This window comes from Canis aureus, chromosome 22, assembly GCF_053574225.1.
Source record: "Canis aureus isolate CA01 chromosome 22, VMU_Caureus_v.1.0, whole genome shotgun sequence".
NCBI classification, from domain to species: Eukaryota; Metazoa; Chordata; class Mammalia; order Carnivora; family Canidae; genus Canis; species Canis aureus.
This window is the reverse complement of record NC_135632.1, coordinates 34,835,852-34,850,352: the sequence shown is the minus strand read 5'-3', so window position 1 is coordinate 34,850,352 and position 14,501 is coordinate 34,835,852.

Genomic DNA, 14,501 nt, shown 5'->3' with positions numbered 1-14,501 from the left:
AGGTGAAAGGCATGTACTCGATGTATAAAACATAGATGAATGAAACAGAAGATACTGCAAAAAAAAAAAAAGGAAAGACATTTCATGCTCATGGATTGGAAGAATAAATATTATTAAAATGTCTATACTACCCAAAGTAATCTGTACATTTAAGGCAATCCCTATCAAAATGCCAACAGCATTTTTCACAGAACTAGAACACACAATCCTAAAATTGGCATGGAACCACAAAAAACCCTGAATAGCCAAAGCAATCTTGAAAATGAAAAACAAAACTGAATGTATTGCAATTCCAGACTTCAAGTATATTACGAAACTGTGGTAATCAAAACAGTATAGTAGTAGCACAAAACATAGATACATAGATGAATGGAACTAAATAGAAAGTCCAGAGATAAGCCCACAATTACATGGGCAATTAATCTTTGACAAAGGAAGCAAGAAATTGCAATTGGAAAAAGTCTATTCAAGGATGATGTCTCTGAAAACTGGACACCTATAAGCAAAAGAATGAAACTGGACCACTTTCTTATACCATACACACACACACACACACACACACACACACACAAAACCACCTCAAAATGTATAGAAGACCTAATTGTGAGACCTGAAACCTTAAAAAGCTGTATAAGAGGGGATCCCTGGGTGGCTTGGCAGTTTAGAGCCTGCCTTCGGCCCAGGTCCCAGGATCAAGTCCCACATCGGGCTCCCTGCATGGAGCCTGCTTATCCCTCTGCCTGTGTCCCTGTCTCTGTCTCTGTCTCTCTATATCATAAATAAATAAATCAATCTTAAAAAAAAAAAACTACCCTCTCTCAAAAAAAAAAAATTCTAGGAGAGCAAAAGCAGTAATTTTTCTGACATTGGTCATAGTAACATCTTTCTAGATGTTGTCTCCTGAAGCAAAGGAAATACAAGCAAAAATAAACTATTGGGTTACATCAAAAGGAAAAGCTTTTACACAGTGAAGGAAACAACCAACCAACAAAACTCAACAACCTACTGAATGGGAGAAGATATTTGCAAATGATATACCTAATGAAGAGTTAGTATACAAAATATATAAAGAGCTTATATAACTCAACATCAAAAAAAAACAAATAATTAAACTAAAAAATGAACAGAAGCATGAATGGACATTTCTCCAAAGAAGACATACAGATGGCCAACAGATAGATGAAAAGATGCTCAACATCACTTATCATCAAGAAATGCAAACAAAAACTACAATGATATATCATCTCATATCTGTCAGAGTGGCTGAAATAAAAAAATTCAAGAAACATCAAATGTTGGTGAGGATCTGGAGAAAAAGGAACCCTTTTGCACTGTTTCTGAGAATACAAATTAGTGCAGCCACTGTGGAAGACTATGTAGTGGTTCCTCAAAAAATTAAAAATAGAACTACCCTACCACCCAGGAATTCCACCATAGGGTATTTACCCCCCACAAAAAAAAAAATACAAAAAAAAAAAATTTGAAAATGTGTATATGCACACATATGTTTATTGCAGCATTATTCACAATAGCCAAATTATGAAAGCAACACAAGTGCCTATCAATAGATGAATGGATAAAGATATGGCATATACCATGAAATATTGAATATACCATGAAATACTATTCAGCCATAAAAAAGAATGAAATCTTGCCATTTGTAACAACATGGATGGAGCTAGAGAGTATAATGCTAAGTGAAATAAATCAGAGACAGACAAATACCATATGATTTCAGTTATATATGGAATTTACGAAACAAAACAAATGAGCAAAGGAAAGAAAAAGATGGGTAAAGCAAGAAACAGACTCTTAACTATAGAGAAGATACTGATGGCTAACAGAAGGGAAGTGGTGGGTGATCAGTGAAATATGTGATGGGGATTAAAGAGTATACTATTTATGATGAGCACTGAGAATATAACACTGTATGTCAAGATCAAAAAAAAAAAAAGAATTAATGCCAATCCTTCTCAAACTTTTCCCAAAAAATGAAGAAGGAACACTCCTAAATTCAATTTACAAGATCAGTATTAATTACCCTTTATCAAAACCAGATAGAAAAACTATAAGAAAAGAAAACTATAGGCCAATATCCTTGATAAGTATACAGGCAAAAATTCTCATAATACCAGCAAACTTAATTGAACTGCACATTAAAAGGATCATAGAGCATGATCAAATGAGATTTATCCCTCAGATGCAAAGATGGTTCAACCTATGCAAACCAACTGTAGCTGTGGTACACATTAATAGAATGAAAGATAAAAATCATGACCATGGAAAGCATTTGACAAAACACAACATGTTTTCATGATTAGAACTCAAAAAACTGAATATAGAAGGAATACAGTTCAACATGATAAAGGCCATATGTGACAAAGCCTGAACAATAAAAGATTAAAAGTTTCATCATACTGAAACTTTTAACATCATACTGAAAAATAAAAGATTAAAAGTTTCTCCATTAAGGACAAGGATGCCCACTCTCACCACCACTCCTATTCTACGTAATACTAGAAATCTTAGCCAGAGCAATTAGGCAAGAAAAATAAATGAAAATAATCTAAACCAGAAAGAAAGAAGTAAAATTGTCTGTTTGCAGATGGCAGGATATTAAATATAGAAAATTCTAAATACTCCTTCAAAAACTGTTATAACTATTCAGTGACTTTAATAAATTCCAGGGTACAAAATCAGTTTGCAGAAATCAGTTGAATTTATCTCTGAAAAAGAAATCAAGAAAGCAATCTCACTTGTAATAGCATCAAAAACAATAAACACAGAAAAACAATACAATAAAATAATTAAGTATAAATATAATCAAGGAGGTGACAGATCTATACACTGAACACTATACAAATTTGTTAAAGGAAACTGAAAACATAAATAAATAGAAAGTAAACTCATATTTATGAATAGTAAGAATTCATATTGTTAAAAAGTCCATACTACCCAAAGCTGCCTATAGATTCAATGCAATCCCTATCAAAATTCCATAGGTATTCTTACAGAAATAGAAAAACAATCATAAAATTCATATAGAACCACAAAAAGCTCCAAATAGCTAAAACAATACTGAAAAAGAAAAACAAAGCTGGAAGTCTCACAATTCCTGATGGTAAACTATATACTACAAAGCTATAGTAACCAAAGGATATTATACTGGCATAAAAATAGACAATGATTAATTGAACAGAATCAAGAGCCCAGAAATAAACTCTAATGTATACAGTCAACTATTATTTGGTAAGAGAACCAAGAATATTCAATGAGGAAAGGATAGTCTTTTCAATAAATAGTGCTGGGGAAACTGAATAATCATGCAGAAAAATGAAATTGGATTCCTATCCTGTACTATACACAGAAATTAACTCTAAACAGATTAAGGATTTAAACATAAGACTTGATTGAACCCCTAAAACTTTTAGAAGAAAACATAGGGAGCAAGTTTCTTGATGATGCTCTTAGCAATGATTTCTTGGATATTACACCAAAAATACAAGCAACAAAAGCAAAAATCAATAAATGAGACTAAATCAAACTAAAAAGTTTCTGCACAGCAAAGGAAACCATTAACAAAATGAAAAGGCAATATAAAGAATGTGAGAAAACATTTGCAAACCATCTATCTGATAAGGACTTTTTAAAGAATTTATTTATTTATTCATGACAGACACAGAGAGAGAGGCAGAGACATAGGCAGAGGGAGAAGCAGGCTCCTCTCAGGGAGCCCAATGCGGGACTCAATAGCAGGAGCCATCCAGGGGTCCCTCATAAGGACTTAATAAACAAAATATATAAGGAACTCGTATAACTAAAACAACCAACATGATTAAGAAATCAGCAGAGGAACTAAGCACATATTTCTCCAAAGAAGAATACAAATAGACAATAGGTACAGGTAAGATGTTCAACATCACTAATTTTCAGGGAAGTGTAAATCAATAGCACAATGAGATACCACCTCACAACAATTAGAATGGCTGTCATCAAAAAGTCAAGAGAGAACAAGTGCTGAGAGGATGTGGAATAAAGGGAACCCTCATGCATTGTTGTTGGGAATGTAAATTGGTGTAAATAGTTTGGAGGTTTTTAAAGAAATTAAAGTGGGGCTACTATATGATCCAGCAATCCCACTTCTGGATACATATCAAAAGAAAATTTAATCAGGATTTTGAAGCAATATCTCCACTCCCGTGTTCACTGCAGAATTATTCACAATAGCCAAGTTATGGAAACAACCTAAGTGTTCATGCACCAATAAATGGATAAAGAAAAAGTAATATAAATACACAATGGAACATTATGTGACCATGAGAAAGAAGAAAATCCTGCTATTTGTGACAATATGAATGGATCTAGACAGCACAAATACTGTATAATCTTACTTACATGAGGAATCTAAAAAAGCTGAACTCCTAGAAACAGAATGGTGGTTGCCAAGGGTCAGAGGTTGGGGAAATAGAGATGTTGTCAAAAGATACAAACTCCCAGTTATAAAATAAGTAAGTTTTTGAGATGTAATGTATAGCATGGGTACTTAAGAATGATACACTTGAAAGTTGCTAGAACAGTAGATCTTAAATGTTTTCAACACACATAAGGTAATTAATTATGTGAGGTAATGGAGGTGTTCATTAAAGCTATTATGGTACACACTTTGCAATAGATATGTGTGTCAAATCATCACGTATATATCTTAAACTTACACAATGTTATATGTCAATAAAACTAAAAAAATAAATAAATCTTTTTTAAAATTTTCCAAACTCTTCCCAAGCGGCTGCACTATTTTATATTCCACCTGTGATATAAGGATTCCAAAATCCCCACTTCCTTGCTAACAGTTTTTATTGTTTGTCCTTAATGATAGCCATTCTAGTGGGAATAAAGTGGTATCTCATTATGGTCTGGATTCACATCTTCCTAATGACTAACGATGTAGAGCATCTTTTCACAGGCTTGTTGGCAATTTGTATATCTTCTCTGGTGAAGAGCCTGTTCAGATCTGCATAATTCTTAAATTGGGTTATTTGTCTTACTTTTGAGCTCTAAAACTTTTTATTTTATTATGGATAGAAGTCCTTAATCAGATATGTGATTCAAAAAATATTTTCCCTGGGTCTATGGCTTGTCTTTTCATTTTTTTAACGATGTCTCTTGAGGCACAAAATTTTAAAACTTTAATGAAGTTCAATTCATCACTTCCTTCTTTCATGGATCTTCCTAGGGAAGTTTTTCCTTTTTATTTAAGAAGGAAGTTCCTTCTTGTGATATCCCCCAGATATCACTGACCAAAACTGCATCACATAACCAATCTTAGTGGTAAGGGAGTTTGACTAACAAAATTAGCCGTCAACAAAGTCAGGTTCTGTTATAAAAAGGACAAAACGGCTATTTGGAAGGCAATTAGCATTGTCAGAGATTCTTAAGCAAGATGATTAGATTCTACTTTAGAAAGTCTATTGGTTTTTCTATTGCCACAATAATGCTTCATAACAACAGGCAGAAAACTCTCATAGCATACACAATGATTGCCCATGTGTCCAGGGTCAACTGAACTTTGGCTAGGTGGCTGTGCTAATCTTGGCTGGCTCTCTGTCTCTCTCTGCTACATGCCTAGGACTGGGCTGGCTGTTGGTTGATCCAGGCTGGTTTCAGTGGGCTCACAGTGATAATAGCTCATCTCCATGTGTCCCTTGCCCTCCAGCAGGCTAGCCTGGCCTTGCTCTCCTGGTGATGGCAGAGGTGCAAGAGAGCAAAGTAAACAAGGCCTCTTGAGGCTTAGACTAAGAAAGGACATTCTTCCACTTGTACTACATCCCATTGTCCAATGCAAAGTCATGAAACCAGCCTGGACTTAAGTGGAGAAATAGATCGATTCCTCTCTTTAGTGAGGAGAATTGCAGTGTCATGTCAACTGTATACAAGGGGAATGAAGCTGTGGAGCCTTGAAATCAGTCAATATAACATACAAAACAATCACTGTCAGGCTAGGGCAGTGGGGAAAGGGAATGAACTAGCCTTAAGTAAGAACAAGCAAGACTATTTCAGTAACCCAGATAAGAAAATGGTAGCCCGAGCTGAAAGGGAGCTTGTGAGAATGGAGAGAAACAGACCAATGTCAGAGATATCTAGAAGCTAGTGAAGAAGACTTGGAATTGATTAAATCACAGGAAGAGGAGAACAGGTCGGGAGGCAAGGAGCAGTCAAGTGCTCCCTGCAATATTTTCTCTTTTTGCTTTTCAGTGGGGCTCTAAGTCATCAAATATTTTTGTTATCAAAGAGAATGACAAAAGAGAGAAAATAGCATTATGTAAGAAACAGCATGGGGCATCTGAATTTTATTTATTACCAAAACTGACCCATTTCTATTACAGCTTTACTTTGATTTTACACTGATCTCTTGGGAGTGTTGCAAGGTACGATAACTTATGACACATGTCTATCCCTAGGATCTAGTTTACTGAAGCATTATATTCTAAATGATATACCGTGGGCGAGGTGAGAAGAGAAATGTTTTCCCAGAGCCAAACGGATATGGCTTTTGGTTGATTAGCCCTGAAAATTGTCCAAAATAAATTAGTGCTTAATATAAGCCATGAAGCCAGATGTCAGCTTGAATGGGGAGTCACAAAGTAGCATGATAACAGTGACACATAAGAGCTGAAGGGGCCTGTAAATCAAATGTTGCATTTGCTGATACAAGTTCTGTGCATTCTCAGGGCTACAGACACCTGCTTTATTGAGAGTGAAAATTTCCAAGGTTCATAATCATGGAATATGGTATTCCATGGGGTTCATTTAGCCTTCAAATGCAGAAGTTGCAGCTGGAAAACCAGAGCTGGAAGCAGATATTTTGCTGGGTCTTGATGATTGCATTCTCCAGTGGAAATTTCAAATTGCATTCAAAATAAAAAAATGCCAGTTTTCCATCACCCTTAACCAAAGCCCCACTAATCTCAAGAACAGGAAAGCAACAGGTTTTGACCTGATAAACCTGTCTGGGTGGCATAATCAACACATTGAAAGTTGTGCTTGCTGTTCTAGGGTACCTAGAAGGAGATTGGGAAAAAGGTAAGATTCCCTCTCCAGAGAGACCCCATACACTTCATCATTTGTCCCCCCCCCAAAAAAGCAGAAGTGGGAGTGTGAATATCATACCAACCCCTATGACAAAGTCTCTAGTGGACACCACCTTCTGTTTACTTTCACACTTTCTTTCATACAACGAGTTGTTATCAAACAATTAATATCAGTGACATCATGGATGTTAAGTTCTGCTGAGTGATATGAAAATACAAAAAGTAAGAATATGGAGTGGGAATATGCCCTTCCTGAGTTGAGGTAAAATGATAGCAATCTTTACCGAGATCTATGTAGCAGGCATTTTGCATATTTATCTTATTTGTTTTTCTGAAAATTCCAAAATGTAAGTATTTGTTATCGTTATTTAAATGATAAAGAGAATGAGATTTAGAATGGTCAAGAAATATGTAGCCAAGCTCATGTATTCAACCAGAATTTGATTTTCTTCTATTCTGTTCCCAAATCCCTTCCCCTTAGCTATGCCTACCTTAGAGTCTAAAAGGAGAGATAAAACGTGGAGAAAAGTAAATAATCAGGGTAGATATAATGATCCTTATAATGCTTTCTATATGCCCAACATTTTTCTAAACACTGTACATGTTTTAATTCACTGAATCCCCACAGTGATGTCATAATGTAGGTACTAGTATTATCTCCATTTTAAGAATAGGAAAAACAGAAGCACAGAGCGATTTACTAAAAGTCATGCAACCAATAAATGACCATGCTGAAATTTGAGCACAGGGAAACTGGGGCTCCAAGAATATAATGCTGCCAACACCTTGCTTACACTGTCATTCTCAAAGGAGAAACACAGATTCAAAGCTAGAGGAGGGAATGATTTCTTGAGGCTGTAAAGTAGAATAGTATGTGGGAGAAAATAAGTTTTCAGGGGAAAATGAAACTTTCAAACTGGTTTTTGGAAAACAGGTCGACAGGTGGAAGGAGGGTGAGTTCCAAGGGGAAAATATTTTACCCAAATAGATTTCTCTCCACTACCCTGCCTTTATTCTCTATCTTTGGCATTATTTCCTTCATGGCAGTTTATGGTTTGTAATTATTCAGTTATACTGCCTTATATTAACACTACGAGGGCAGGGACTGGATTCTCTTCATCACTACATGCCTAATGCCAGGCACACAGAAGACACTCAATCATCACCAATGAGTGGGAGAAAGAAGAAAGGAAATTGGAAAAATCAGGTTGCCTGGGTGGCTCAGCAGTAGAATGTCTGCCTTTGGCCCAAGACATGATCCTGGAGTCCCGGGATTGAGTCCCACATCAGTTTCCCTGTATGGAGCCTTCTTCTCTCTCTGCCTACCTCTCTCTCTCTCTCTCTCTCTGTGTGTGTGTGTGTGTGTGTTTCTCATGAATAAATAAGTAAAATCTTTAAAAATAAAATAATTTTTTTTAAAAAGTAAATTGGAAAAGTTAAGAAATTAGTAAGGAATTGATAAATTCTGCAGGAATTCAAGAAATCTGTCCAAGATTGGTCATGGAGAGCTTCATGTGGTTGGTAGAATCTGAACCAAGCAGCAATTTTTAAATGCATTATATTGCATTGATTCTCAGATTTACATATTTCCTATGTGAAGTGAGTGACAGTGAAATTAGAATCCACTTTTAATCAATAGTATATTTTAGCTGAATTGGCATCACTTTTTCTACCTTAAGTGATGGTTTAAGATCATAGTCCATTTTATAGCTGATGACATCTTAGATGTCAATACTTAATGAAATAAAGTATTGATGTAAAAATGGCTTGTCTGCCACCTATAGACAATGCCTATTAGGAAATGAATGTGGAGGACAAATCACACTATGGAGTGTCCTAGAAGCCAGTCTTATTGTAAGCCTGATATGAAAAATAGTCACAAAACAGTCAACAAAACTCAAAGACAACCTACAGAATGGGAGAAGATATTTGCAAATGACATATCAGATAAAGGGCTAGTTTCCAAGATCTATAAAGAACTTCTTAAACTCAACACCAAAGAAACAAACAATCCAATCATGAAATGGGCAAAAGACATGAACAGAAATCTCACAGAGGAAGACATAGACACGGCCAACATGCATATGAGAAAATGCTCTGCATCACTTGCCATCAGGGAAATACAAATCAAAACCACAATGAGATACCACCTCACACCAGTGAGAATGGGGAAAATTAACAAGGTAGGAAACAACAAATGTTGGAGAGGATGCGGAGAAAAGGGGACCCTCTTGCACTGTTGGTGGGAATGTGAGCTGGTGCAGCCACTCTGGAAAACTGTGTGGAGGTTCCTCAAACAGTTAAAAATATACCTGCCCTACGACCCAGCAATTGCACTGCTGAGGATTTACCCCAAAGATACAGATGCAATGAAACGCCGGGACACCTGCACCCCGATGTTTCTAGCAGCAATGGCCACGATAGCCAAACTGTGGAAGAAGCCTCGGTGTCCAACGAAAGATGAATGGATAAAGAAGATGTGGTTTATGTATACAATGGAATATTACTCAGCTATTAGAAATGACAAATACCCACCATTTGCTTCAACGTGGATGGAACTGGAAGGTATTATGCTGAGTGAAGTAAGTCAGTCGGAGAAGGACAAACATTATATGTTCTCATTCATTTGGGGAATATAAATAATAGTGTCAGGGAATATAAGGGAAGGGGGAAGAAATGTGTGGGAAATATCAGAAAGGGAGACAGAATGTAAAGACTGCTAACTCTGGGAAACGAACTAGGGGTGGTAGAAGGGGAGGAGGGCGGGGGGTGGGAGTGAATGGGTGACGGGCACTGGGGGTTATTCTGTATGTTAGTAAATGGAACACCAATAAAAAATAAATTAAAAAAAAAAGAAAAATAATAGGGAGCCATAGTGATTTTCTGGGCACAGGAGTAACTTCACTGAAACAGTGTTTAAGAAAGAAGTGACTGGGACACTTGGGTGGCTCAGTAGTTAAGCAACAGCCTTTGGCTCAGGTCATGATCCCTGGGTCCCAGGATCCAGTCCCACATCAGGCTCTCCACAGGGAGCCTACTTCTCCCTCTGCCTATGTCTCTGTCTCTCTCTGTGTCCCTCATGAATAAATAAATAAAAATCTTTAAAAAGAAAAAAAAGAAAAAAGTGACTGGACTCCACATGAAGAAAAGCCAGGAGATGGAAGAAAATATCATTAACAAATGCCTAGAATTAAGGAAGTAGAGAGTCACGTCCCAAAGTCAGGGGTGTTCCAAAGTCAACTGTGTCACTAATACTGTGAGCTGACATGCATCATTTTGCCCTTTGGTTTTGGTGTCCTCATTAGTATGATGGAAATGTAACACAGAGCAGTTTCCAGGCTGCTGTGAGTTCTAAACCATGATTTTTGTTCCAAGTATGAGATAGTGGGACCCTGCTGTGGACTGCAGATAGGAATCTAAACCATGACTGCTTCAGGGACAATATTTTGAAGGAAGAATAGTGTATGCAAAAGCATGGGGAAAAAAAAAAAGAAAAAAAAAAGCATGGAGATTGGACAAGAGATGGAACTGAACCCAGTACAGTGTGCTAAAGATAAAGTCAGTGATGCCAAAGCGCGCAATAGTACAAGGCTGAGCAGAGCCTTTTGAAAGCCATGTTTGACCTTATTCCAGGAGCAATAGCGAGCCATTGAAGACTTCATAAGCAAGCACAACTATCATAATCAAATATACACTTCAATAGGATGGTCATTCTGTCTGATTTGCTGAGGGAGAATCTGGTAGGGGTAAGCTCAGAGCCCTTCTACTATGAAGAATCACTTGCAAAAAAATGGAAGAGGCTAACATTAGAGAAAGAGAACTAGACAGGTTTCAAGATTCTTAAAAGACAGAAGTGGCAGGATTTACTAAGAGATTAAGTAGTGAAGGAGAAATTAAAAAAATAATTATAACAGAGGTTATATTTGTTTGCTAGGGCTGCCATAAGAAAATACCACAACTGGGTGGCTTAAATGAGAAAGATTTGTTTCTTCATAGTTCTGGAGGCTAGAGGTCCAAAGTCCATGCGTCAGCAGGTGTGGGTTCCTCTGAGGCCTGTCTCTTTGGCTTTCAGATGACCACCTTCTCACCGTGTCTTCACATGGCTGTATATCTGTGTGCATGCTTTCCTAGTGTCCCTGTATGCCCTAATCTCTTGTTATAAGGACTCAAGTCAGGTTGAATTATGACCCATCCCAACAGCCTCCTTTTACTTTAATTAGATCTTTAAAGGCCCCATCTCCAAAAACAAACCTCATATTGTGAGTTCCTAAAGGTTAAGGCTTCAACATAATAATTTGGGGGATACACAATTCAGCCCATAATGGAGTAATAAAAATAGTAATAGCTGATACCTAGAGGGCCTATGAGTTCTATTGTCTCACTTTTCACCATTCTGGACTATCTTTGTTTCCTTTTCCACCTCCCTTCTCTATCCTCAGCTATCCATCTGTTAGCCCATCTACCCTCCTACTTATTTCCCAGGGCTCTGAATTCACCACCATCACATTGGACACCAAATCATGCCTCAGTGCCTCCCCTCCCTAGCTCCCCAGCCATTCATTAAGCCTCTTAGTTCCCATTGCCCTCCTGTGATCTTACCTCCCCTGATCAATAGAAACAAAGAAATAACTACTGAGCCTCCCCCCACCTCTTCAGCAGACACAGGGTACCCTGACCTCAACAACTGGACACACACCCTTAGCCTCCTACTGATATCCCCTGTGACTCTGCCTGAGTAGCAGTGAATGAATGCCCATCCCAGATTAGGTTCTCCAGGAAGCACCATGGAGGTGGTATTTAGTGTGCAGGATGTTTGTTAAAGAGTTGTCTTGGGATTGCTATCCACTGAGCTAGGGAAAGGAAATAGAAGTGGGCAGAGGGAAAATTCAAGTTGGCCCAGTGCACCAGCCCAGTGACAGCCTCCGCCAACCCTGTGGGGAGTTCTCGAAGCAAATTAGAGTTGTCCCAAGTTGAGTTTAGATGGCCAGGCTTTTATATCTCCACTTCAATCAGCCATTGGATATGGGTCACCATGGAAGGACGTGACCTTGGCAAGGCAGGTTTCTGCACCTAAGGCAATTACTGAATGGGTAGCTGGATAGTGGAAGGCTATTCATGGACAGACAACACACACTCACTGAAGCTAGGCAACAAGTCCTTTCCTAAAGGTGAGTCTGGGTGGTACCTCGTGGTGGCCCCCACAAGGTCCCCCAGCCAGCAGCCCTCAGCCAATGACTGATAAGGGTTGGAGAATAAGTGCCCCTTCTTCCTCATCTCTTGGGGTTGGGACTGGTGGGGAGATACCTCTATAGCACATTGCACACTGTCTCCCAGAATTCCCCAGTTGAGTTGAGCCTCAGTTGCCCAAAACAATAATCTGCTTGATAGCACACCATTTATTGGATTTCTTCCTTTCCCCATCGCACTTCCTCACCCTTTACTTGTGCTTCCTAAACAAACTATGTGCATTTAAATCCTTATCTCAGGATAAGCGGATAACCCTATACTTTGGGGATAACTCAACCAAAAATGCCTCCAAGAAGCTTCTTTACTCATTTTCTCTATATGATAAAAATAGACATTTTTTTTAAAAAAAAGGAATGACCTGTATCCCTAGGCTAAATTGCCTCCCTTTCATTGCAATTTACACTTTTTTTTCCCTGACTGAACCAGTTATTTGAAGTAGTCATGAGTGACCTTGGCATATGCTAATGCCTGTAAGGCGCAGACTGTTTGCAGAAAGTGCTGATTTCTCCAGCGTGGTGTTTATTGTTTATCAGAAGGGCCCATGCACTCAACAAGAAAACATCCTTAGCATTCTCTGTGACTTAATCAAAAGCTGGTTGGTGAAGCATATTCCTCAGTCATAAACCTAGCAGACAATAAAATCAATCTTCTCTGAATGGTTGTGTCTGGCACCCACTTATAGCAACTTGTTGGCTGCTCAAGTACCCACATCTGTATTCAGCAGCAGCTGTCCAGGGAAATGCTCTCCATCTACCTCAAGATTACCTGCTGTTAGCCTATTTGCATAGGCAGATATAACCAGAGAATTGCTCTCATGGCAAGGGATGACAGATGGGGCAAAGACCTCCAGAGGGTTTGGATGCTACGCCAGGAGTGGCAGTTCCAGGTGGTAGATGACTACACAAACACTTAACCATGAACAGCTCTCCTTTACGTGGGAAGGTTGTCTTAGATGACAGATAGATGTGGTAAGGGGCATGTTTGTATTCGGTCTTCTTTACTTCCTTTTAACCTGTGGCTCTTAACCATTTGGATCCATTTGAGTTGTCAAGAAAGAAAAGGGGAAAAATGAAAAATCTTTGGCTTTTAAGTTAAAAAGCTACAGTCCACTGTAGATGAAAAAAATAATTATAGTTGAAGGCATTTTAAAGGCGTACAACTTCCTTCGCAGGAAATGTTCAAGAATACAGGCAAAGAGAATTTTGCTCCACCCATCAAAGAAATTTTTATCATCCTGAGACAATGACTTGGGTGCAAGTAGTTTATTTAGGAGGTGGTTCCAGGAAGCACAGGTGAGATGTGAGACAGAGAAGGAGGAAAGTAAATAAATGGTTGTTGATGAGCTGGTGTGCAGTGTGGGCAGTTGGAACAAAAACTGATGAGGGACCCACTGAGAAATTGTGGGAAGCGCCCCCCAGAATCTTCCCACTGAAAGACAAGCAGATGAGGCCTTTTTCTCCCAAATCCTCTCACGCATCTGGCCAACAGCTTCCCACAGAGATGTCAATATTGTATAATTCTGGGCTGTACCTGCTCAGCCAAGCAAGCTCCCATGAGAACTAGAGAGCCCTCAAGCAGAGAAACACAGAGACAGGTGCAGGTACTTTGGGGACCTGGCAATGTGGTGGCAGCGTTCTATCTGCAGCTCAGGTGGGTGAGGGGATCAGAGAAAATGGGTCAAGGCATGAACAGTGTCTGCTTTAATATGCTTGAGGGTTGAAGAGAAGACAGTAAGGGATGGAGAGAGGAAAGTAAGGCCCTGACATACCATGTGACTCTTTGAGAAGGGCCTCAGGGCACCTGAGTGGCTCACTAGTTGAGTGTCTGCCTTTAGCTTAGGGTGTGATCCCAGAGTCCCGGGATCAAGTCCCACATCAGGCTCCCTGCGGAGAGCCTGTTTCTCCCTCTGCCTGTGTCTCTGCCTCTCTCTCTCTCTCTCATGAATAAATAAATAAAATCTTAAAAACGGGGGAAAAAAAGAGAGAAGGGGCTCTCCCCCTTCAGTCCCTCAGCCTCCACTGATCAAATCCAGTGTAGGGAAGACTGATTGAGCCCCCACATAAGTTTTAGAATCTAAGGGTAATGAGAACCTGACTTCAAGTTCCTGGCAGGGCCCCTGAAAGCAAGCAGGGTCCTTGAGGTCCCCTATATCTCACTGGCTTAGAA